At 43.3% G+C, this 26,814-nt stretch overlaps 1 protein-coding gene across 2 annotated transcripts in view; it reads left to right on the top strand.

Moving 5' to 3' along the window:
- The window catches only part of SLC14A2 (solute carrier family 14 member 2), a 736,943-nt gene that overhangs the window by 196,107 nt on the left and 514,022 nt on the right, over positions 1-26,814 (top strand). The gene's annotated exons all lie outside the window — the stretch shown is intronic.

Here is a 26,814-nt window from a genome sequence, read left to right as displayed (position 1 = left end):
GTCTTCCCTAGGCAGGTGCTGAGAGGTGAGGAGAGGTGGGGGAAGAGACTGACTACATACTCTTATAATCTGCAGTGATTCACAGGTACAGGAATTTATCATGTGCATTTCACACATGTGAATCACATGAAGTGATCCTGGATTCAGGCCAAAGTGATCTTGGCCCTAGAAGCATGATTATCATAAAATAGAACATAGTAGTTTTTTGGGTTTTTTTTACAAAAAAAGGTCACTAAATCCTTCTCTCTTCCTATTACATGAAACCAGAAGGTCCTCCCCAAGTCCAGCCTGCCAATAGCATTTTCCCCAATACCATCATAATTGGATTATTCCAATGCAAGGTTTAGGACTACAGGGACTGAAAGCACAGTCTTGAATACACCAAGCATTCCACCCTTTCCTTTTCCATCTTTACCCCAGTCGGAATCTTACCTTGATCTGCTGTCCTGCTAATACGTAGGCATGGTGATAGGCTATCCAAAAGGAAGACTAAGAACATGGTGACAGACCTTACCTGATAAATCACTAGTATTTATTGAGCACTTACTCTGTGCAGAGCACTTGTAAAAGAAAGTAGACACAGTCCTTGTACGCATTTAGTGCATAGTTGTACATATTTTATCACCCTCCTCGCTGACTTCCCTGCCTCTTTCCTCTCCATATTTCCCTCTGTTACCCACATCAGTTTCTTTGGAGAAAACACATTCTGCATAGATGTGTACAAGCACTTAGTAAGTGTTGTATAACTGTTGTTGGTAAGTGTTGAATAAATACCACTGATTGATTGATTAAAAGTACTTAGAGGTTGGAGAGTGGGCTGAGTAGCCAAGAGCTTAGCAGGTATAGATTCAAGTGCATAAGGGATGCAGAAGGGAAGGAAAATAGGATGGGAAGATGAGATTGTCACAGAAGGCTTCCCAGAGGAGATGTGATTTTAGTAAGGCTTTGAAAATTGGGAGAGTGCTTCTCAGTTGGGTATGAAGCGGGAGGGAACTCCAGGCAGTTTCAGGCAGGAGAAAAGAGGTGACCAAGAGGTTAATAGCAAGAGTAAGTGTACCATTGTTAGAGGAGTGAAGTGTCTGATCTGTGTTGTAAAGGGAGAGGAGCAGAGATAGGTAAGGTAAAGAGAGCTGATTGAGTGATTTAAGCTAATGATGAGAAATTTCTGCTTAATAGGGAGATGGATGGGCAACTGATGGAGGTTTCTGAGGTGGGGAGATGTGTGCAGAATGAGTTTTCTTTTTAAAAACTGATGTGGGCAACAGAGGGAAATATGGACTGGAGAGGAAAGAGGCAGGGAAGTCAGCGAGTAGAATGATACAATAGTGGAAACAGGATATGACAAGTATTTGGACCAGTATGCTAACAGTTTGAATGGAGAGGAAAGGGCAGATTCTGAAATCGCTTGAAAATAGAACCAGCAGGATTTGGTTACTGACTGAATATGCAGGTTGAAGGAGAGAGATGAATCAATGATAATGCCATGGTTGTGGGCTTGTGACACAGGGTGGGTGGAGAGTGTTTCAATAGTATTGGGAAAGTAGAGGGATGAGAGATTACGGGTTAACCAATCAGATATTTGGGGGAAGGAGAAGCACTGTAGCCTAGTGGACAGAATATGGGCCCAGGAGTGAGAAGGATCTGGGTTCATTCATTCATTAGTATTTATTGGGCGCTTACTATGTGCAGAGCACTGTACTAAGCGCTTGGAATGTACAAATTGGTAACAGATAGAGTCAGTCCCTGCCATTGATGGGTTTAAAGTCTAATTGGGGGAGACAGACAAAAACAATAGAAATAAATAGAATCAAGGTGATGTGTCCCAACTCTACCATTTGTTTGATGTGGGACGTTGGGCAAGCCACTTCATTTCTTTGGGCATTAGTTACCTCCTCTGTAAAATGGGGATTAATGCTGTGAACCCCTTGTGGGGAAATGGACTGTGTCAAATACGATTACCTTGTATCCACCCCAGTGCATTAAACAGTGGCTGGCACATAGTAAGTGAACCTCGGCTTCACTGACACTGTGCTCTCCTGATTCCCCTCCCAGGGAAGCAGCATGGATTAGTGGAAAGAGCACGGGCTTGGGAGTCAGATGTCTTTGGTTTTAATCCTGGCTCCGCCACGTCAGCTGTGTAATTTTGGGCAAGTCACTTCACTTCTCTGTGCCTCACTTACCTCATCTAGAAAATGGGAATTAAGACTGTGAGCCCGACGTGGGACAACCTGATCACCTGATACCTACCCCAGCGCTTAGAACAATGTTTGGCACATAGTAAGTGCTTAACAAATACCATTATTATTTTTATCATCTCTCTGGCCACTCATTCCCAGGCTCCTTCTGTGTCTTCTGTCCCCAAACTTAATATGGCTAAAACTGAACTTATCTTCCCACCCAAACTTTGTCCTCCCACTCACCCATCACTGTTGACGGCGAGGATTTTTTGTTTGATGCAGAGGTGGCTGGGCAACCACTGGAGTTTCTTGAGGAGTGGGGAAACATGGTGTGAATGTTTTTGAAGGAAAATGATTTAGGCAGCAGAATGTAGTATGGACTGAAATGGGGAGAGACAGGAGGCAGTGAGGTCAACAAAGAGGCTGATATAATAATCAAGGTGGGATAGGATAAGTGCTTGCATTAATGTGGAAGCAGTTTGGACTGAGAAGAAGGAGCAGAGTTTGGCAATGCTGTGAAGGAAGAACTGGCAGGATTTAGTGATGGCTTGAATATGTGGGTGGAACGAGAGAGAGCAGTCAAGGATAATACCAAGGTTACAGGCTTGTGAGACAGGAAGGATGGTGACCATAGGATGGTAGAGAGGAAGATGAGGTAAATATTAGAGGAATAAACATTTTTTCATTACCAATTCCAGTGCCTCCTTTAGATTGTGAGCTCCTTGGGCACAGAGACAATATTTGAATTATCATCTCTTTCCTTTCTCTTAATACACCATATTTAAAAAAAAATTTATTTAAGTAGTTACTATGTGTCAAGCTCTGCTCTAAGTGCTGCGGCAGATACAAATTAATCAGTCCCATTCCCTCATGGCTTTCACAGTCTAAGTCAGAGGGAGAAGAGGTATTTAATTCCCATTTCACAGTTGAAGCAACTGAGGCACTGAGAAGTTAAGTGACTTGCCCACGGTCATCCAGCAGATTATTGGTGGAGACAGAATTAGAAACCGGGTACTCTGACTGCCAGACACCTGCTCTTTCCAAGGAAGAAACAGTAGTCGGGGGCATAAAATATTCCTGTAGGGCTAAACTCTCCCCAAGTCTATAACACAAGACATGGATCCTGCTTAATCTCAATAATGACAAGTTTTCAGTTGTGCCCTACATTTAGGGCTTCTTGTATGAATGGTTTAAAAATAATTTGGACAAATTCATACATGAAAGATATGTAATGGGTGATTAGAGGAAAAACGTAGGGGATTTTACAACCAATCCATGAGGATGACTGCCAGGAATGTCAGTCAGTCAATTGTATCGATTACTTATTGTGTGCAGAGCAATATCCTAAGCGCTTGGGAGAGTAAAATATAACAATAAATAGACACATTCTCTGCCCACAATGAGCTTATAGCCTAGAGAAATGCTTGGAGAAACACACTATTTCTCCAAGCACCCTATTACCTGTGTTTGAAGACAAAATACTGCGCATGGTAACCCATTCATCAAACCAACAGTGACATCACATCTAGTCTTCTGATGCCAAGTGCACATTAGACACATGGCTCCAGGCAGGTTCTGTGTTTCCTAGGAGAATTACCTCTTTTTCTCAGCATGCTGCAACTTTAGTGACACCTTTTAGTACCAGGACATGGACATACATGGACTATGTATGTCTCTAGACTGTAAGCTCATTATGGGCTGGGAATGTTTTGACCGATTCCTTTGTACTGTACTCTCCCAAGTGCTTAGTACAGCTCTCTGCACACAGAAAGTGCTCAGTAAATACCACTAATTGATGAGTGTGTATAAATGTTTTAATTCTACCAACTGCCCAAGTCCTGCATCTGTCCTATCCTTGGAAAAAACCTTGAAAATCAAAGGTGAGATCCACCCCTGATGCCAGCTGCTGATGGGATTCTTACGCTAAATAAAGCAAACAAAGGGGCTGAGCAGTTTTTATTTGGGCTCCTTTCCAAATGTCAGCATCACTACTCATTGGGCCTCAAAATATTCAATTGCGCTCGACCCAGTCCTCATGGACACCTTTGTAATTGAAATACCAGGGCTGTGGTGGTCTCTGTTTCTATTCCTTGGCCCTCCTATGTTCCCATCTACAATGACCTCTGCCTGTGTGGTTGGAACAGTGGGGCTTTTGAAACAAGGAACTAGCTAGAGTGCGTGCTTTCAATGTCTTTTCCATCCAATTAAAATTTTTTTACTATCGTTCCCTTTTATCTGCTCTTTGTAATTGGATTCCCAGTTTCTCAATTTTCATGGCAGTGAAGGGGGAAAAAAATGATAGCAAGTATCTGATAAAAATAAAATGCTCTGATTAAATTTTTGCTTAAAGGATTCTTCCTTTCCTTTATATGAGCCCCTTTTAAAGTATTTTAGAGTTACTGACCTAGTAAGAATGTATCCCTGTAGTTTCTTCTATATAATCAAAGTATCTCTGTGATTGCAGGTATTCTGTGACCCTGAAAATCTAAAATAACTTTTCAGGATTTCTCCCTCCACTTGGTCCAACACGGGGCAGGATCTTAAAACTAATGCTTTTCAGAGATTAACCAGATCGGTCTGTGTGTTCGCTTTCTCAATCTAGAATGAGCTGGGGAAGCCAGAAAGCTTGTGAAGCCCACCCAGATGAAGGAATTATGGTGGAGTTTTATAAGATTCTCTCCAACCAAGAATTTAATGATTGTAAAATAAAGCCCCCTTCAAAATCACTTTCCCGTAAACAAGAAAGTGAATTAAATGATAAAAGTAGGAGGCCCAGCCTTGAGGCCTTGCTGTTATTTGGCCTGTGACTAGCCACTGGGGACTTTCTGTTTTTCCCATTCCTGATGTAAACATGAGCCTCCTGCATCGTCCTTTAGGAAATGAAAGGGGATTAGACAGGATCTGCACACCAATTACCGCAGTGTTTGACTGACTGTGCCTTACTGCTATCTCCTCATGTAGGGATGGGACATTTATTTTGTCTGTTAACCCCTGTACAATTTTGGTGTCAAATCCCTGAAAATTCTCACCCATTTTGCCAGCAAGGTGAGTGGTAGTAGTAATGATAATAATAGTGGTAATTGTTAAGTGCTTCTTATGTGTCAAACACTGTTCATTCATTCCATAGTTATTATTGAGTGCTTACTATGTGCAAAGCAGTGTACCAAGTGCTTGGGAGAGTAATTCTGGCTCTGCCCTTTATCAGCTGTGTGACTTGGGGCAAGTCACTTAACTTCTCTGTGCCTCAGTTACCTCAACTGTAAAATGGAGATTAAGACTGTGAGCCCCACGTGGGACAATCTGATTACCTTGTATCTACCTCAGTACTTAGAACAGTGCTTGGCACATAGTAAACACTTAACAAATGCCATTATTATAAAGCTTAGAACAGTGCTTGGCACATAGTAAGCACTTAAACAAATGCCATCATTATTGTTATTATTGCAATATAACAATAAACAGACACATTCCCTGCCCAAAATGAGCTTACAGTCTAGAGAGCTAAGTACTAGGATAGATACAAATTAATCAAGTGGGACACAGTCCATGTCTCACATGGGGCTCACAGTCTAAATAAGAGGGAGAACAGTGATTGAATCCTCATTTTATCAGTGAGGGACCTGAGGAACAGAGAAGTTAAGTGACTTGCCCAAAGTCCAACAGCAAGTGGGAGAGCTGAGATAAGAATCCATGTTCTCTGACCCCCAAACCCATGCTTTTTCCGCTGTACCAATGCCGCTTTAGTTGAAGTAATTATATTTATTAAATACGGTGTGCAGGGCACTGTAGTATGAGCTGAGAAAGAAAATACTGGTGGGAATTAGACACAGTACCTCCATGGGGGCTCATAGTCTAGTTTGCTATGCTATTTACTGTATACTTACAATGCTCTGAGCACTGTGCTAGTAAAACCTGAATAAACAAATTCTGACTTAAATCCTGTCCCACAAGGAGCTCTCCACCAAGGAGGTGGAGGTTGTCTCATAGAAAAGAAATGAGCTACAGGACAAGGGAAGCATTTAATACTGCACGAGGCAATAACTAAAGCCACAGAGAAGATGAGAAAGAGAGAAAACAATTCCTGGATGCAGCCCAGTCCCACTTAAGGCACAGTCCTTGGTTCCATTGTCTCCCAATGGACTGTCCTTTCGAAGGGTGGGTCTGTGGTCCTGCAGTGGCCGGCTGGCAGAAAGACGGAGGCTGCTGAGGCCACGTGGAAGGGGAATGGAGGGGCAGTAAGGGGCAGGCATGCCATTGCAATGGGGGAGGTGTTAGTAGGGATTATCCCTGGGCATAGATGGGTTAGATGTGGACCACTGGGTGACTAGCCCCAAGCCACATCCGGGCTACCAACAGTTGGTCAGATGGAGGTATACCCTGAGCCAGTTGGGATGTGCCACAGTCCCCAGTGCAGTGATGAACAAGGATTGCTGATGGCATCAATGATTGTCATCACATTAGAAATGGCCCAAAGATCAGAATGTTCACCCACTCCTGTCCTAAGGAGAATGATTTTCTAAGCCATCTACGTAAATTGGCCTTGCCTCAGATTCCCTTGTGCATTTATGTGAGACAGTCAGTCACTCATTTATTGAGCACTTACTGTGTGCAGAGCACTGTACTAAGTGCTTAAGAGAGTGCAGTACAATAAACAAACACATTCCCTGCTCACAGTGAGCTTACAGTCTAGAGGGGTAGACAGATATCAATATAAATAAATTACAGATATGTGTGTAAGTGCTGTGAGAGTGGGAGGGAAAATGAATAAAGTGAACCAGTTAGGACGATGCAGAAGGAAGTGGGAGAAGAGGAAAAGAAGACTTAGCCAGGGAAGACTTTTTGAGGTAGATGGGGCTTCACTAAGGCTTTGAAGGGGATGGGCGGGAAGGAGCACAGTAACTGTCAGATTTGAGGAGAGAGGATGTTCCTGGCCACCAGGCCACGTGGTTGAGAGGTGGGCAGAGAGATCGAGGTACTGTTAGAAGGTTAGCATTGGAGACTTGGCATTATGGAGTGTTTTGATGTTCAGATTATCAGGTTTGCTCAATTTTCATTTTCCCTGGGCTCAACCTCTACACTGGACATAACCTTCATTTGCAATACTTCTAATGATAATAATAATGGCTGGTGTAGATACAAGATACAGCCTCCTTGCTGACCTCCCTGCCTCCATTCTCCTCCACACCAGTCCATACTTCATTCTGCTGTCTCCAAAAATGTTCAGTTATGATCGGATACAATCCTTGTGCCATAGCCTAATAGGAGATTGATATTGAATCTCCATTTTACAAATGAGGAAATAGAAGCACAGAGAAGTTAAATGACTTGCTCAAAGTCACAGAGCAGGGATTAGAACCAAGTTCCTCTGACTCTAAGGCCTGTGTTCTTTACAGTAGGTCACATTGTTTCTCAGTTTCTTATATTGAAAAGTTTCTAAAGTGAGTTTTACCCATATAAGGAGAGAACCTGAACTATTGGAGAGCTGTTTTTTCAATAGGAGATAACAATAATAATTGTATTTGTTAAGGGCTTATTATGTGCCAAACTCTGTACTAAGTGCTGGGGTAATACAAGATCAGGTCCTATGTGGGGCTCACAGAGAGAACAGGCATTGAATCCCCATTTGCAGATGAGAGAGCTAAGGCACAGGGAAGTTAAATGATTTGCCTAAAGTCACCCAGCAGGTATATCCTGGGGCTGGGATTAGAACTCAGGACCTCTGACTCCCACTTCCATACTCCTTCTCTAGGCTGCACTGCTTCTCAGCTGTAGTTACTTTGATAAAAGATATGTAAGATAGAACCATGATTGCCCATTTTGATGACAAAAAGCATGTGGGAACTAGAGAAATTCACTGAGCCCAGTCCTATCCCTTGCAGAGAACTTTTTCGGGAATTAAAGTGGCAACCATTCAGCCCCCCTGGGATGTCTTATATGTAAACATATACAAATCCAGTTTATACTTCAGTCTGCTGCCTGGATGATTTTTCTAAAAAAAAAGAACATTGTCCATATCTCCCCAGTCCTCAAAAAACTCCAATGTTTACTTTTTCTAAGACACCCAATCAACTCTACCTCCCTCCCATCTTACCTCTTGATTTTCTTCAGCCTAACCCTCATACTCTGATCCTATAGCAACAACTTGTAGTATCTCGAAGATCTCATCTTTTTTGCTGCTCTGCCCTTGCCCACATTCTCCCTCTCCCAACATATTTAACAGACCATCTCTCTCCCCACCTTCAAAGCCCTCCTAAAATCACATCTCCTCCCAAAGGCCTTCTCTAAGCCCTCATTTCCCCTCTACTCTCCACTTCGAGTTACTTATGTGCACTCAAATTTGTACTCAAGCTCTTGATATTGCCCCCAACCTCAACCCCACCGCACTTACATACATCATCTTCCACCCTGCAATTTTCTCTAACTGTAATTTATTTTATTGTCTGGCTATCCATCTAGACTATAAGCTCCTTGTGGACAGGTTTCATGCCTACCAACTTTAGTATATTGTACTTTCCCAAGGGCTTAGTACAATCCTCTGCCCACAGGAAACACTCATAAATACTTCTGATTGGTTGATGGATGGACAACTGTGGCCTGACTTCCCCAAAACTGAAGACTGCACCACCATCCTCCCTTTCTCACACTGGCATTGTCCTTGACTCATTTGTTTCATTCAACCCACATATTCAAGCTGTCACCAAATCCTATTGGCTCAACCTGCATAACAGAGCTAAAATCTACCCTTCCCTTGCCAAACTGCTACGCCATTAATCTAGGCACTTATCCTATCCTGCCTTAATTGCTGTGTCAGCCTCCTTGCTGACCTCCCTGACTCCATTCTCTCTCCACACCAGTCCATACTTTACTCTGCTGTCTACAAAAATGTTCAGTCTTTGTTTCCCCACTCCTCAGGAACTTTCAGTGGTTGCCCATTCACCTCTACATCAAACAGAAACTCTTCACCATCTACTTTAAAGCTCTCAATCACCTTGCCCCCTCCTACCTTAACTCCATTTTTCCACTGCAACTCAGCCCACACACTTGACTGTTCTATTGCTGACCTACTCACTGTAACTTGATCTTGTCAATCTATCCGCTGACCTCTTGACCATGTCCTGCCTCTGGCCTGGAACTCCATCCCTCTTGTTATCTGACAGATGATCACTTTCTCCACCTTCAAAGCCTTATTAAAAGCATATTTTCTCCAAAAAACCTTCTCTGACTAAGCCTTCGATTCCTCTTCTCCCTCTCTTCTGTGTCACTTTTGTACTTGGATTTGCACCTTTTATTCACCCCTCAGTACTTATTTACATATCCACAATTTGTTTATATTAATGTCCATAGCCCCCTCTGGAGTGTAAGCTTATTGTGGACAAGGAATGTGTTTACCAAATCTGTTATATTGTACTCTCCCAAGTGCTTAGAACAGTGCTCTGCACTCAGGAAATAATAAATACAGTTGATTGATAGTGGAAAGCCCGCAGGCCTGGGAGTCAGAGGACTGATTCTAATCCTGGCTCTGCCACTTGCCTGCTTTGTGACCCTGGGTAAATCACTTAACTTCTCTGTGCTTCAGTTTTCTCATCAGTGAAATGGGGATTCAATACCTGTTCTCCCTCCTATTCCTTGCCCTTTTGGGGCAGGGTTGTGTCCAACTTGATTATCTTCTATGTGCCCCAGCATTTAGTACAGTACTGAACACATAACAAATGCTTACCAAATATCAAAATTACTATTGTTTCTATATTAATGGAGCTGTGTAACCCAGGTGTAAATAGGCTCTAAGTCACATTTGGACCACTTGCCAGTCAACCAGTACTTGACAGAGTGTCGTGTCTGAATATCAGAGAGTGCTGCAGGTATCTTAATCCTTTAAGAAAAATAATAGCATTTGGGGCAAAAGTGATTTAATTGGCTTAAATTGTCTTGCCTTTAATAGTCTTTTTCATTGTTCGTTGTTTCGATTGGTTAACAAGCATCTGTCTTCCTCCCTTTTCCCCACCTTGGGCGAGGAATGAAAAATATCAGTGAGCTGCTTTAACATCACATACAGTTAGAGAGCTCTGAAAAGGTCAAACTACTGCTACATAAAACTGTGTTTCAGAGACTCGAGGCATGTCCATTTGGAGGCTTTTGTTCTCCCGACAATGAAGGTCATAGGAATAGAAGATGGTACAAACAAACCCAACTAGGTAAAAATGCTCCTATCTCACTGGTCTATCTTCAGTGCTTCTCTTGAATTGTCTGAGGTATTATCACCTTTAGATGGAAACAAATTGCTTAGAAGATGAACTAAATCTGCCTAACAATAGCTCAGTGATGACCTGAAGAGACATGGAAACTATGTTTAGGCATAATAAGGTAATTGATTAATAGAGAAAAGGTTGTGAATAGTGTAGAGGGTAAACAACTTTTGGAAGTAGTCTAGGGCCTGGAAATGAGCATATGAAATTTAGCTTGGATAAGGTTTAGCCTAAATAACTGGAGGCTATTCTATTTATCCATTTTTTATTACTGATTTGTTGAGGAGTTACTATCTGCAGAGCACTGTATTAAGCACTGGGGAGAGTACAGTTTAATAGAACTGATAGATACATTTAGAGGAGTGGTTTTTCCTAGTGAATAAGGCACAGGCCTGGGAGTCAGAAGAACCTGGATTCTAAATCTGGCTCTGCCACATGTTTATGACCTTGGGCAAATCATTTAACTTCTCTGTGCCTCAGTTATCTCATCTGTAAAATGGGGAGGAAGACTGTGAGTCCCATGTGGGACATGGACTGTATCCAACCTGATTACCCTAACACTTAGTACCATGCCTGGCACATATCTCTTAACAAATACCAGTAATAAAAATGTTTCCTGCCCACAAGGAGCTTTCAGTCTGGAGAGGAGCTTTTGGTCTGCATACAGCTTATGAACAATAAGGTCTATTAGCCCATCATAGAAAAAATGTAATTGGCCTGGATAGAGCACCAGAGAATAGGGGACATCCCTTCTTGAGCATGGAAGACTATTAGCCTATTACCATTTGTAATTCTGTGATGAGGAAAAACTCCCTAGTACCATAGATAAAAGTGATTAAAAAGCAAACACACTCATAGCTCAGTGTCACTGTGATAGCAATTTCATCATAGTAGTGAAATTCCTTGCCAAGTGCCAGTGGTAATTTTTCTCTGTTTGGGAACTGTAACATCTCTATGTACTTGATAATTAGGAGCCCCATTTAATTCAAAATATCTGGAATCAAATCAATAGTTTGAACATTTGGAGTGTGTGGTTAAAATGGTTTATGTGATGATTCACGAATTGGGTACCTAATTGATGTCGGTTCTTTAGGATGCAGTAATGTCACTGATGTACATCACTTTCCTCTTACCAGGGGTGATGGCTCATCTTTTGATTTCTGCCTGACTCCCAGTGCAGTATTATTTAAATAAAACTCAATTAGGAGATGTATTTATTGCAAGAAAAAGATTTACCCAGGGAAAAAAAAATCCACTAACTCACAGCAGTTGCTTTTCCAAGGAGTCATAAAGAAGACAAAGGCAATATTTTCACTGTTTAGGTCGATACAATTATAGGAAAGGGAAAGCAAGAAGCAAAAAATATAAATTTCACACTCAGTGACCTAGTAATTTGTCAGTCGTTTTCTGCATTAGACCTAATGCATCCTCAGGGGCTGCAGTGGGGGTTGAGAAGGGATATCAGGAATCTTCTCCCCTTCCTTGCCTATGCTTCCAATGGAACCTTCTGTCTTAACTCTTCATACTCTTCCTCTCCTTAATAATAATAATGATGGTACTTGTTAAGTGTTTACTATGTGCCATGCATTGTACTAAGGGCTGGGGTGGAAACAAGCAAATCGAGTTGGACACAGTGGTGCTCAAAGTCTCAATCCCATTCATTCATTCATTCATTCAATAGTATTTATTGAGCGCTTACTATGTGCAGAGCACTGTACTAAGCGCTTGGGATGAACAAGTTGGCAACAGATAGAGACAGTCCCTGCCGTTTGACGGGCTTACAGTCTAATCGGGGGAGACGGACAGACAAGAACAATGGCAATAAATAGAGTCAAGGGGAAGAACATCTCGTAAAAACAATGGCAACTAAATAGAATCAAGGCGATGTACAATTCATTAACAAAATAAATAGGGTAATGGAAATATATACAGTTGAGCGGATGAGTACAGTGCTGTGGGGATGGGAAGGGAGAGGTGGAGGAGCAGAGGGAAAAGGGGAAAAAGAGGGTTTAGCTGCGGAGAGGTAAAGGGGGGATGGCAGAGGGAGTAGAGGGAGAAGAGGAGCTCAGTCTGGGAAGGCCTCTTGGAGGAGGTGAGTTTTAAGTAGGGTTTTGAAGAGGGAAAGAGAATCAGTTTGGCGGAGGTGAGGAGGGAGGGCGTTCCAGGACAGCGGGAGGACGTGACCCAGGGGTCGACGGCGGGATAGGCGAGACCGAGGGACGGTGAGGAGGTGGGCGGCGGAGGAGCGGAGCGTGTGGGGTGGGCGGTAGAAAGAGAGAAGGGAGGAGAGGTAGGAAGGGGCAAGGTGATGGAGAGCCTTGAAGCCTAGAGTGAGGAGTTTTTGTTTGGAGCGGAGGTTGATAGGCAACCACTGGAGTTGTTTAAGAAGGGGAGTGACATGCCCAGATCATTTCTGCAGGAAGATGAGCCAGGCAGCGGAGTGAAGAATAGACTGGAGCGGGGCGAGAGAGGAGGAAGGGAGGTCAGAGAGAAGGCTGACACAGTAGTCTAGCCGGGATATAACGAGAGCCCGTAACAGTAAGGTAGCCGTTTGGGTGGAGAGGAAAGGGCAGATCTTGGCGATATTGTAGAGGTGAAACCGGCAGGTCTTGGTAACGGATAGGATGTGTGGGGTGAACTAGAGAGACGAGTCAAGGATGACACCGAGATTGCGGGCCTGAGAGACGGGAAGGATGGTCGTGCCATCGACGGTAATAGAGAATCCCCATTGTTCAGATAAGGTAACAGGCACAGAGAAGAGAAGTGACTTGCCTAAGGTGACACAGCAGACAAGTGGCAGAGCCAGGAGTAAAACCCATGACTTTCTGACTCCTTGGCCCATGCTGTAGACACTAAGCCATACAGCTTCTATCTTTCCTTATGCTCTTCTTATCTCTGAACTTATGCCTGTCGCTTTTCTCTATCTCTCACATTCTCTGACTCTGTCTCTCTTTGTTTTGCTACCTGCTCTCTGTGATGTCTGGAGTACAGCCTTTTTTCACTCTCTTCCCATAAGAGCTGCCATTCCTAAATCAGACTGGTGGTTCATTCAGCCCAGTGTTTGGTCTCTGACAATGGGAATAAAGGATTCTTAGTTTCCTTCCTTGGCAACCAACCAAATGGTTAGGAGTCTAACATCTGTCATCCCTAGCAATTAATTATGGACCTCCTGTCCATGGCAATACATCCAAATGCTTCTTAAACCTAGTAATATTAGAGGGTCACCAATATCCTGAGAGGGGAAGCATGAGTTAGGGGAAATAACATGGGCCTGGGAGTCTGGAGAACCAGGTTCTAATTCAGAGAGAAACAGCGTGGGCTAGTGAGGAATAGCAAGACCTAGTGGAAACAACATGAGCCAGGAGTCAGAGGATCTGAATTCCAATTCCAGCTCTGCCAGTTGTCTGCCATGTAACCTTGAGAAAGTCACTTAACTTCTCTCTGCTCAGTTACCTCATTTTTAATATGGAGATGAAGACTGTGACCCCAGCTTGCATGGTTTAGTGGAAAGAGCTCGGGCTTGGGAGTCAAAGGTCATGGGTTCTAATCCCAGATCTGCCATTTTCCTGCTGTGTGACCTTGGAGAAGTCACTTCACTTCTCTGTGCCTTAGATACCTACCTCATATGTAAAAATGGGGATTAAAAAATGTGAGCCCCACGTGGGACAATCTGATTACCCTGCATCTGCCCCAGCACTTAGAACAAAGCTCAGCACGTAGTGCTTAACAAATGCCATAATTACCGTTTAGGCTGTGAGCCCATTGTTGGGCAGGGATTGTCTCTATCTGTTGCCGCATTGTACACCTGCCTCATCTCTCACACTCCCTCCCCCTGCAAATCTTCGCTACTGCCCCACAGAGACCTCCGCTCTCTCGATCCCATCCGTCTTTCCAAAAGCATCTCTCCTCACCTTGCCGCCCTGTCCTCACTTCCCACTCTCGATGATCAGGTCTCCGCTCTCAACTCCACCCTCTCTACTCATCTCAACTCTCTCGCCCCCCTTTCCCTCCACCGCTCTCGCTCCACTAACCCACAGCCCTGGATCACCTCCTCTGTCCGCCTCCTACGCTCCTATGCTCAAGCTGCTGAGCGCTGCTGGCGAAAGTCCAAGCACCAAGCCGACCTCACACACTTCAAATTTATTCTTTCCTGCCTTAACTCTGCCCTCTCCTCCGCCAGGCAAAACTTCTCCTCCCTTATCGACACCCATGCCCGTCACCCCCGCCGATTGTTCCGCACCTTTAACTCTCTCCTTAGGCCCCCTGTTCCTCCCCCTCCCCCATCTCTCACCCCCAATGATCTGGCCACCTATTTCCTCACGAAAATCAACACAGTCAGGTCTGAGCTCCCCAAAGTCACCCCTCCGCCTCTCCTCTCCCCCCCACCAACCCTCTCCCCTACTTTCCCATCCTTCCCTGCAATATCCTCAGAGGAGATCTCCCTCCTCGCAAGTGCCACCCCCTCCACCTGCGCCTCGGACCCCATTCCCTCTCACCTTATTAAAACCATCGCCCCTGCCCTCCTCCCTTCCTTAACTTCTATTTTTAACCACTCAATCTCCAATGGCTCCTTCTCCGCTGCCTTCAAACATGCCCACATCTCCCCCATCCTAAAAAAACCCGCTCTTGACCCCACTTCCCCCTCCAGTTATCGCACTATCTCCCTACTACCCTTCCTTTCCAAAATCCTGGAACGAGTCGTCTACAATCGATGCTTAGAATTCCTTAACTCCCATTCTCTCCTAGACCCCCTTCAATCTGGCTTCCGTCCCCTCCACTCTACCGAGACTGCTCTCTCTAAGGTCACCCATGACCTCCTTCTTGCCAAATCCAATGGCTCCTACTGCATTCTAATCCTCCTTGACCTCTCTGCTGCCTTTGACACTGTCGACCATCCCCTCCTCCTCCATACCTTATCTCACCTTGGCTTCATGGACTCCATCCTCTCCTGGTTCTCCTCTTACCTCTCTGGCCGGTCATTCTCGGTCTCCTTCGCTGGCGCCTCCTCCCTCTCCCATCCTTTAACTGTTGGAGTTCCTCAAGGGTCAGTTCTTGGCCCTCTTCTGTTCTCCATTTACACTCACTCCCTCGGTGAACTCATTCGCTCTCACGGCTTTGACTACCATCTCTATGCAGATGACACGCAGATTTACATCTCCGCCCCTGTCCTCTCCCCCTCCCTTCAGGCTCGCATCTTCTCCCGCCTCCAGGACGTCTCCACCTGGTTGTCGGCCCGCCACCTAAAACTCAACATGAGCAAGACTGAGCTCCTCATCCTCCCTCCCAAACCCAGTCCTCTCCCAGACTTCTCTATCACCTTGGATGGCACGACTGTCCTTCCCGTCTCTCAGGCCCGCGATCTCGGTGTCATCCTTGACTCGTCTCTCTCGTTCACCCCACACATCCTATCCGTTACCAAGACCTGCCGGTTTCACCTTTACAATATCGCCAAGATCCGCCCTTTCCTCTCCACCCAAACGGCTACCTTACTGCTACGGCCTCTCGTTATATCCCGGCTAGACTACTGTGTCAGCCTTCTCTCTGACCTCCCTTCCTCCTCTCTCGCCCCGCTCCGGTCTATTCTTCACTCCGAGCGTGGCTCAGTGGAAAGAGCACGGGCTTTGGAGTCAGAGGTCATGAGTTTGAATCCCAGCTCTGCCACTTGTCAGCTGTGTGACTGTGGGCAAGTCACTTAACTTCTCTGTGCCTCAGTGACCTCATCTGTAAAATGGGGATTAAGACTGTGAGCCCCACGTGGGACATCTTGATTCTCCTGTGTCTACCCCAGCGCTTAGAACAGTGCTCGGCACATAGTAAGCGCTTAACAAATACCAACATTATTATTATTATTACATTATTATCTTCCTGCAGAAACGATCTGGGCATGTCACTCCCCTTCTTAAACAACTCCAGTGGTTGTCTATCAACCTCCGCTCCAAAAAAAACTCCTCACTCTAGGCTTCAAGGCTCTCCATCACCTTGCCCCTTCCTACCTCTCCTCCCTTCTCTCTTTCTACCGCCCACCCCGCACACTCCGCTCCTCCGCCGCCCACCTCCTCACCGTCCCTCGGTCTCGCCTATCCCGCCGTCGACCCCTGGGCCACGTCCTCCCGCGGTCCTGGAACGCCCTCCCTCCTCACCTCCGTCAAACTGATTCTCTTCCCCTCTTCAAAACCCTACTTAAAACTCACCTCCTCCAAGAGGCCTTCCCAGACTGAGCTCCTCTTCTCCCTCTACTCCCTCTACCACCCCCCCTTCACCTCTCCGCAGCTAAACCCTCTTTTCCCCCTTTCCCTCTGCTCCTCCCCCTCTCCCTTCCCATCCCCTCAGCACTGTACTCGTTCGCTCAAATGTATATATTTCCATTACCCTATTTATTTTGTTAATGAATTGTACATTGCCTTGATTCTATTTAGTTGCCATTTTTTTTTACGAGATGTTCTTCCCCTTGACTCTATTTATTGCCATTGTTCTTGTCTGTCCGTCTCCCCCGATTAGACTGTAAGCCCGTCAAACGGCAGGGACTGTCTCTATCTGTTGCCGACTTGTTCATTCCAAGCGCTTAGTACAGTGCTCTGCACATAGTAAGCGCTCAATAAATACTATTGAATGAATGAATGAACATTCCAAGCGCTTAGTACATTGCTCTGCACATAGTAAGTGCTCAATAAATATGATTGAATGAATGAACAAGGACTGTGTCAAACTCAATTATTTTGTATTTACTCCAGTGCTTAGTACAGTGCCTGGCACATAAGTGCTTAACAAATACCACAATTATTATTATCATCATTATTATTGGCCTTCTATATGATTTGGGGAAAGTTTCTCCCTGAGCCTCAGTTAGCTCCTCATGAGCAGTAAACATGTCTACCAACTCTGTTTTGTTGTACTTTCCCAAGCGTGTTAGTCCAGTGCTCTGCACACAATAAGTGTTCAATAAATTCCATTGATTGGTTAATTGATTTCTCTATCTTTTATTTGGGGATAAGTTACTTGCTCTCCCTTCCTCTTAGATTGTTAACCCCTTTCAGGATAGGGACTGGGACAACATGATTTTTTAAATCTACTCTAGCACATAGTGTGTACTTAACAAATAATGATTATTATTAGAGTTGTTCTTAACTAGCCCTTCCACACCATATGCATCTCTCTATCTCATGCCCTCTATCTTCCTCTCTCAATCTAAATCGCATTCATCAATGGCTTGGTTCTCCGATGCTTAAATCTAAACTCCAGACTCTTGAAAGCCTTGCCACTCAAAAAGAAAATAATACTACTAATAATAATTGTGGTGTTAAGTGCTTACTATGTGCCAGGCACTGTACTAAGCACTGCATGGATACAAGCAAATAGGGTTGGACACAATCCCTGTGCTACATGAGACTTAAAATCTCTGTCCCCATTTTACAGATGAGGTAAATGCAGTCCAGAGAAGTAAAGTGATTTGCCCAAGGTCACACAGCAGACAAGTGGCAGAACCAAGTTTAGAACCCATGACCTTCTGACTCCCAGGCCCATTCTCTAGCCACAGTGTGATCTAGTGGAAAGAGCACGGGCCTGGGAGTCAGACAATATGGGTTCTAATCCTGGCTCCTCCACATATTTGCTGTGTTACCATGGGCAAGTTATTTAACTTCTCTGTGCTTCTATTGCCTCAACTGCAAAATGGGGATTTACTATTTTTTCTCCCTCTTAGTGAGACTCTGAGCTCCATGTTGGACCTGATAATCTTATCTACTCCATTGATTAGTATAGTTCTTGGCACATAGTACGTGCTTAACCAGTACTACATTTATTATTATTATAAAGTCTAAGATCTTCCACGAACTAGATCTTTTATTTGAATCCTCCTTCTGGTCAGATATCCAGAGTGTTCTAAATCTAGGCAATAAAATAGGAAGAATGTCAGCTGGATTTTCTTCTGGGGCCTAAGTACTGTGTCCATGTACAAGCCCAAAGGCAGATTTATTGACCCGACAAAGCATTAGGAGGTGGGTAGCAACCAGTGCTCCCAAATTTCATTTATTCACTACTTACGTGTATTCATTTGTCTTCCACTAATTTGTCATCCTCCTATTTGAACAATGGGATGATCTATGAAGCAAACTTTTAAATAAACTGAAAAAGAAAGTCTTTGAAGCCCAGGTGGTTTTTATCTTGGAAGAATCTAAATTTAGAGCCAAATGAGTTGCCAGGTGTAATTGCTTCTGAGTCCTGGGATGTTCTGCTTGGAGATCAGTTTCTCCTTCATATAGTTGGTTCAAAGTGCAAGAGTTTTTGTTTTAAGTGTTGTAACCTGTATGCCAGCATCTTGATGCTTCCTCCAGTTCATCTACATCTCACCACTAGTTGATTCAGAGCTCCTTAGTAGAAGCATTGAGAAAAAGAATGAGAACAGAAGAAGTGGTGGCAGATACTGAACCTCCCCTACTGTCCAATGTTTATGCAAGGTTTCTCAAAAAGATGTGCTTTGGGTACTAATTGAAGACTCCCCCCAGTCACCTAAACTGATGGTATTATTTTTGTTGAAAATCTGGACATCATGAAACAATTTCATGTTTGCCCATCTTCTCTCTCTCTCTCTGTCTCTCCTCTCCCTACCTCTTATCTGTGTCTATTCTCTTTGATCATTAAGACAAGTAGGAGGGGAGGAGTAGTTTTGAATTTAAGCTCTCCCATGTATTAGTTCATCTATTCTCAGAACAGTGTGCAAGATAAACTGAACATACACCAGCTCATATGGGAGAAATGAGGATTTAAAGTGAGCAAGAACAATAGAGAATGATTGCAAGATAGGATGATGTAGGGTTTTGTTTTTTTTTTCCTAAAGCTGCCAGAGAACTTGCAAATATCCTAGACTGTCCCAGTTAGATCAGTATACATTTTCAGGTCTCCCTCTAATTCCAGTAATACAATTTTACAGTGTTACTAAGGACTGGTTGAAATGGGAATAAGAATGAAAGAGAAATTATTTAGGGCCAAGGACTGTTGAAGTGAAGATCATGGTGGTACTGTGAAGTAACTGGGAGATGACAGCTAGAAAAATTTTGTATTTTAAGTTTCGATGAAAAGAACTATTTTTTCCCATATAGATTTAGTGCTAAATGTGTGATACCTTTATTTCCATTATAGTTTCTAAACAAAGCAATGCCATGTAAATTTGGTTTTGTGTGTGCTAAAGATAAAAAAAAGTGAGGCTTGGCAGAAGCTGTTTAGGAAGAATGATCCTGGATATAAAGTATGATGAATCAATCAGTAATGACTTGTTTACTCTGTGAAAGCATTGTTACCAAGCACTTGGGATTATGCAATAGAGTTAGTAGATTCCTTCCCTTAAGGATTTTAAACCTAAGTAGAAAAAATCAGTTCAAGACTTTTCTTAAAACCAAGAGTTCAGAGCAAAGCTTTTGAATTTATGAGCTTTTGAACTTTTGATGCATAGTGGCCCAGTGGATAGAACATTGGTGTAGGAGTCAGAAATATCTGGATTGTAATCCCAGCTCTGCCACTTGTCTGCTCTGTGATTTTGGGCAAGTCATTTAACTCCTCTGTGCCAATAGTTACCTCATCTGGAAAATGGGAATTAAGACTGTGAGCCTCACGTGGATCATGGACTGTGTCCAAACTGATTAGCTTGTTTCTACCCCAGTGCTTCGTACAGTGCCTGGCACATAGTGAGTCCTTAACAAATGCCATAAAAAAAATTTAAAAAAAGATTATTACAGCTAAGAAAGGGAGTCTACCCTTCTATTTGTAGATAGCATGGATTTAGAACAAGTCAAATTTAGTTTTGATCTATCAAGTGACTTTCATATAAACCTTGATCTCCATAACAAAGGCCTACATGTCCTTCTTACCCCATTAACATGAAATGTGGAAAATGAATTCCTTCTATCCAGATGAAGGCAGTGTATCTCCGGTAAACTCAATTTTGGGTTTCTGAAAATTAGCTTTGGTTCAACAGTTCACATTATTTGCTTATTGTTTCATTTTTATACACATTTCTAATAAAACAAAGAACAGTATTTCAGGAAGAACTCAAGAGATATAAGAGCGAGATTTGGTAAAACATTTTAAGTGTTTATATGGAAATCCAATTCACTTGGTTTTGCCTTTTTGAGACAGAGACAGAATCTCTGACTAATCAACAGAATATTAAAGGAGCTGGAGTCTTTTTGGAAGACCAGAAAATGCATGAATAATGGTGTGCTTCAATGTCATCTCTAAGTAAATATAAAGACAAATTACTAGAGCTTTAAGCCGTGAAAGTGGCTGATTCAAGCTTATCCAAGCTATTGATGTTCCTCAGCTAACCAACCAATCCAACTCGTTAGTGTTCTATATGCTTAATCAATAAGCTTCAAAACTCTCTGGTGAATTAATCAGCCACTTCTCTGGACACCTGGATCACACTTCTTCCCTCTTTGGATAGGGCTGGGGCTGATGACACAGGCAGCTCTTTTTGTCCCCTCCATGGTTCCAGGTGTTGTGTTATTGTGCCCCTGGTGCTGATGGGTAGAATGGAGCCAATTATATTTCATCTAGCCACAGCCTGTAGCAGGAAATAATGGAAATATTTCAGACCAAAAAAATCCATTTTCAGCCAAAATGTCCATTTTAGGCATGGTGATAAGGAAGGAAAGGCCATGTGAAGTGTTCTGCCAAAACTGGGGATTGCTGGATTCACTGTACTTGACATTCTCTATGTCTTTGCCAGGGGGAGCCTGCCAATGGTTCCATCTTATTCTCCACTTTGAGATTCCATGGTGTTTCCTGGAAAGCTGCCTGTGATTTAAGTTCTTAGTGTGGTGCTTTAAGCCCTCAGGAAATTATCTGAGAGATGGACCTGCCTCTTGTCTCCCTTTCTTTTCATATCTAGGGTTGTGTGATTATTATTATAGTCATTATTATTATTATTAATAATTCCTTACTATGTGCCATCAAGTCTCTGTCCCACATGGGGCTTACAGTCTAGGCAGGAGGGAGTAGGTTTTTTTTGTTATCTTTATTTTACAGATGAGGAAACTGAGGCACAAAAAATTAAGTGACTTGCCCAAAGTCACACAGTTAAGAGGCAGTTCTGGGTTTAGAGCCCAGGTCTTACGACTCCCGGATCCATGCTCTTTCCAATATTTCACACTGCTTCTTGATGTTAATGTCTGATTGTTGAGAAACATTCCTACACAAACGCTCTGGGCATGTCACTCCCCTCCTCAAAAACCTCCAGTGGATGTCTATCAACCTTCGCACGAAACAAAAACTGCTCACTCTTGGCTTCAAAGCTCTCCATCACCTTGCCCCATCTTACCTCACCTTTCTTCTTTCTTTCTTCTGCCCACCCCATACACTCCGCTCCTTTACTGCTCACCTCCTCATTGTCCCCCATTCACACGTATAGCACTGTTGACCCCTGAACCATGTCCTACCATTGTCCTGGAATGCCCTCCCTCCTCACATCTGCCAAACTAACTGTCTTCCCCTCTTCAAAGCCCTACTGAGAGCTCACCTCCTCCAGGAGACCTTCCCAGACTGAGCCCCCCATTTCTCTCTGCTCCTCCTCCCCTCCCCTTCCCCACCTCTCCTGCCCTCTGCTCTTCCCCCTTCCCCTCCCCTCAGCACTGTGCTTATTTGTATATATTATTTATTACCCTATTGATTTTGTTAATGAGGTGTATATCTCCTTGATTCTATTTATCTTGAGGATGTTGTCTTGTTTTGTTTTGTTCTGTTTTGCTTTGCTGTCTGTCTCCCCTGTTTAGACTGTGAGCTGGTCACTGGGCAGGGATTCTCTCTATCTGTTGCTGAACTGTACATTCCAAGTGCCTAGTACAGTGCTCTACACATTGTAAGCGCTCAATAAATACTATTGACTGAATGAATGAGAAGCATCAAGGCCTAGTGGATATAGCGTGGGCCTCAGAGTCGGATGGACCTGGGTTCTCATCCCAACTCTGCCACTTGACTATTATGTGACCTTGAGCAAGTCATTTTGCTTCTCTATGCCTCAGTTACCTTATCTGTAAAATGGGGATTAAGAGAGTGAGCCCCAGGTGGGACCTGGACTGTGTCCAAAGTGATTAGCTTGTAACCACCTCAGTGTTTAGTACTGTGTCTGGCATTTAATAAGTGACTTAACAAATACCATATAAAAAGAAAAGGACACAAACCCTTGTGACTTGCTGTGTATCGGGCTTATATCTGTCAATTTCTAAAGAATTTGGGGGTCCAATGTACTACACATTGAGATATGTTACAGAGGAAGGACAAAATACATTTTGTGGCCCTAGAGGAGTTTGTTTCATGGGAAAATATGACAAACCTCAGAATACAAGTAGAAAAGCCAAGTGGCTTAGTGGAAAGAGCACGGGCTTGGGAGTCAGAGGACATGAGTTCTGATCCTGCCTCCACCACGTGTCTGCTGTATGACCTTGGGCAAGCCATTTAACTTCTCTGTGCTTCAGTTTCCCCATCTGTAAAATGGGGATTAAGACTGTGAGCCCCATGTGGGACAACCTGATTACCTTGTATTTACCCCAGAGTTTAGAACACAGCTTGACACATAGTAAGAGCTTAATAACTACCATTATTTACCCCCTGTCAAAAAACCCAATCTTACACTATACCTAAGAGTACAAACAGAAGCATATGTGCTATTCCTAGATGCAAAGGAGAGTTAGAGTGACCAAGATTTAAAGGGGTTCCAGTAAAGCTCTGAAGGAAGATTGGGGAGAGAATTTGATTTGACTAAGAGGAGTAGGGAGAATATTCTAAGCCTTGTTCTTGACACTCTCTCTAGTCCCTGGTACATGTATGTATAAGCAGGATCATTTTAGCATTAGTGATGTATAGAATTAGAAAACACTTCCATTACACAAAACAGATTTTGCTTTCTGCCTCTTAGACTTTGTCTCTTACCTCAAGAGAACATGGAGGTTGTAGGTATTGTTGTACAAATGTTCAGGAAGGATTGAGGGTGATCTGACAGTATGTATCTAAATACGTGTGTCGTGAAAGCCATGCAGCAGGCAATTCTATTATAGCAAACTCTCCAAAGGTGGCCAGTTTAAAATTGTAATCCAAGGGTCACCACTGGAATTTTTCCCAGGTGCTCCATCCAAAATATAAAATAGTTATAATGACTACACAAGTGTTTTTCATGTCATTTGTTTTTTGTGTAATTTTATACAATCTGCAGGCTGCTCTTGGGCAGCTACAACTCAGAATAACTTCGAAGACTGTATTTTTTTTTAAATTTTTCTCTTCGCTATTCCTTCCTCCATATACTTCCTTTGACCCATATGCTTCCAAATGCTTCCTATGTATTTTAGAAGGTCATGGCAGGGAGAAAAGTGAGACTGGCAGAGAGATGGACGGATGGAAGGTGAAGACCATGGACTCCTTTGGTGGATTCTTAATCAAAAAATATGTATTGAGCACTGTTCTCAGCACTTGAGAGAATACAATAGATGTAAGAGACACAATCCCTCCCCACAAATGAGGATCGTGGGGAATGAAGAAGGAGATTTAAGGAGAAGAAGTACTGCTCAGGTGTAGTAGGGAAGCAGAATGGCCTGTAGGATAAAGCACAAGCCTGGGAGGCAAAGAAACTGTGTTCTAATCCCTTCTCCCTCCTCCATTTTCCTCCTGTAGGTCCTTAGGCAAGTTGCTTAACTTCTTTGTGCCTCAGTTTCCTTAGTTGCAAAATGGGGATTCAGTATCTGTTCTACCTACAAATTAGTCTGTGAGCCCCCTTCGTTCATTCAGTTGTATTTATTGAGCACTTACTGTGTGCAGAGCACTGTACTAAGTGCTTGGGAGAGTACAATATAGCAGGAACCATGTGGGTCAGGAACTATATTCAGCCTGATTTACTTGCATCTGCCCCAATGCTTAGAGAAGTATTTGACATAGAGTGAGTGTTAAATAAATGCCATAAAAAATTACTCTAGTTTGCTCTAGTTTGGCACTGAAAGTCCATTTTCCCACTGTGTTGTGTCCTTCGTGTCATTTGTCCCAGGGTGAATATAGACATACCCAATCATCTCAGCTGATTCTCAGGGGTAATGTCACCACACCCCCAACCCCACCCCAGAATACATGGCCCAGAGTCATTACCCCAAATTGTAATTTCCTTGAAAGGGTCTGACTGGAGAAAGATAGGTAAAAAAGTAAACTTACTGTGATGAATTTCTCTGCCTTAACTTTCTAATGAGAAATTGAAAGTGCTTACTAAGGAGTGAATTTGCTAATGTACTCTCTAGGGAGCAAATGTTCTTATATATTTGTAAGAAAATACATAAATGTGCTTTGGGGTTCAAAATGATACTATGGATGGTGATATTTATCAGTGCGTGTGAGTGTGGCACATCTGACAACGTGTGGCCATTGGTCCTGTCACCGGGAGGTATTAATGATTGTTCCCAGTCGTGCAGCAGCTTTTTTTTTCTCACAGGCCCCATTACTGGGCTTTCTTGTTTCACTGTGTTCTTCTCAACTATGACCTAGGAGATGGAGCACAGGCTTGAGAATCAAAGGCTTCTATACCCTCTTCTCCCTCTTGCCTGCTGTGTAATCTTGGGCAAATCACTTAATTTCTCTGAGACTCAGTTTCCACATCTGTAAAATGGGGGCAAAACACCTGATCATTTTCCTTCTTGGACTGTGAGCCCGCTGAAAGACAGGGACTGTGTTTGACCTGATTATCTTATATTTATCCCAGTGCTACGTACAGTGTTTGGCCCATAAGAAAGAACTTATCAAATTCAATTATTATTGCTATTATTACTGTTAAAAATGACATCCCATTCCTAATTGCTGTACACCAGGGTGGTCTGCCCTTTGCTGTTGTATTCCTGCTGTCTGCAATGAACTCCATTTTTAACTTTGGTGTCATTCTATCTATTTCTTTTGTCCCTTCCCACCATTTCACCTCACCATTGTAAACTATTGTTGTGAGTCTTCCCATTTGAGTCTATTAAACAGCAGTTGTTTAAAGCAACCTGCTGTCATCTCTTCACGCATGTCCTGACCAATCAGGGTGTGATGCAACAAGAACCACATCAGTGACTCTGTGCCTTGTATTATGAATTGTGTTCTAGGACTTCATTGCTCTGAAACAGAACTCCTCATCTTCCTACCCAAACCTAGTCCTTCTGCTCTTTCCCCATTGTGTGCAAGGAATGTATCTACCAATTCTGTTAGATTATACTCTCCCCAAGCATTTAGAGTGAGCCTCATGTGGGACAGGGACTGTCTCCAACCTGATTACCTTGTATTTACACCAGTGCTTAGATCAGGGCTTGGCACAGAGTAAGCCTTTATTATTAGTCTGCACACAGTAAGCATTAAATGTGATAGATTGATTTCCCATCTCTGTAGAAAATACTATCTTCATATTTCACAAGCTGGTAAACTTTACATTATTTTAGGCTCATCTCTCTCATACAATCCACACATTCAATCTGTCACCAAATCCTGCCAGTTGTACCTTCAGAACATTACTAAAATCTGGCCTTTCCTCTCCATCAAAATTGCTACTATTCTGATCTACTACTTAGCCTATTCCACCTGGACAACTACATGTGCCCCCTCCCTGCCTCCTGTCTCTCCTCACTCCAGTCCATACTTCACTTTGCTGCCGGAACATTTATCTACAAAACAATCTAGTCCAAATCTTCCCATTCCTCAAGAACTTCCTGTGGTTGTCCATCCACCTCTGCATTAGACAGAAACTCTTTACCATCGGCTTTAAGGCACTCAATCACCTTCCCCCCTCCTACCTTACCTCACTGATCTCCTGCTACAGCCCAACCCACAAACTCTGCTCCTTTAGAAGCAGCTTGCTCACTGTGTCCCAGTTCTGTCTATCACACCACTGACCTTTTTCTCACATCCTCCCCCTGTCCTGAAACTCTCTCCCTGTCTATATATGCTAGACCTCAACTATCTCCACCCTCGAATCCTTATTAAAGTCACATGTTCTACAAGAGGCCTTTCCCAATTAAGCCCTCTTTTCCCTGACTCCCTCTCCTTTCTGCATCATCTATGCCCTTGAATCTGTTTCCTATGGGGACTTGGTATTCACCCCACCTCAAATGCAAAGCACTTATGTCATATCCATAATTTATATATATTAGTGTCTGTGTCCCCATCTAGACTGTAAGGTCATTTTAGGCAGGAGAAGTGTCTAACAACTCTGTTTTATTCTTCTCCCCCAAGCACTTAGTTCACTGCTCTTCTTATTCAATAGTATTTATTGAGCACTTAATATGTGCAAAACACTGTACTAAGCACTTGGATTGTACAATTCGGCAACAGATAGAGACAATCTCTGCCCAATGACAGGCTTGCTCTGTACACAGGAGGTGCTGAATAAAAACCACTCATTGGTT

This window comes from Ornithorhynchus anatinus, chromosome 3 (assembly GCF_004115215.2).
Source record: "Ornithorhynchus anatinus isolate Pmale09 chromosome 3, mOrnAna1.pri.v4, whole genome shotgun sequence".
In the NCBI taxonomy this organism is placed as follows: domain Eukaryota; kingdom Metazoa; phylum Chordata; class Mammalia; order Monotremata; family Ornithorhynchidae; genus Ornithorhynchus; species Ornithorhynchus anatinus.
This window is presented reverse-complemented; position numbering and strand designations above follow the sequence as displayed.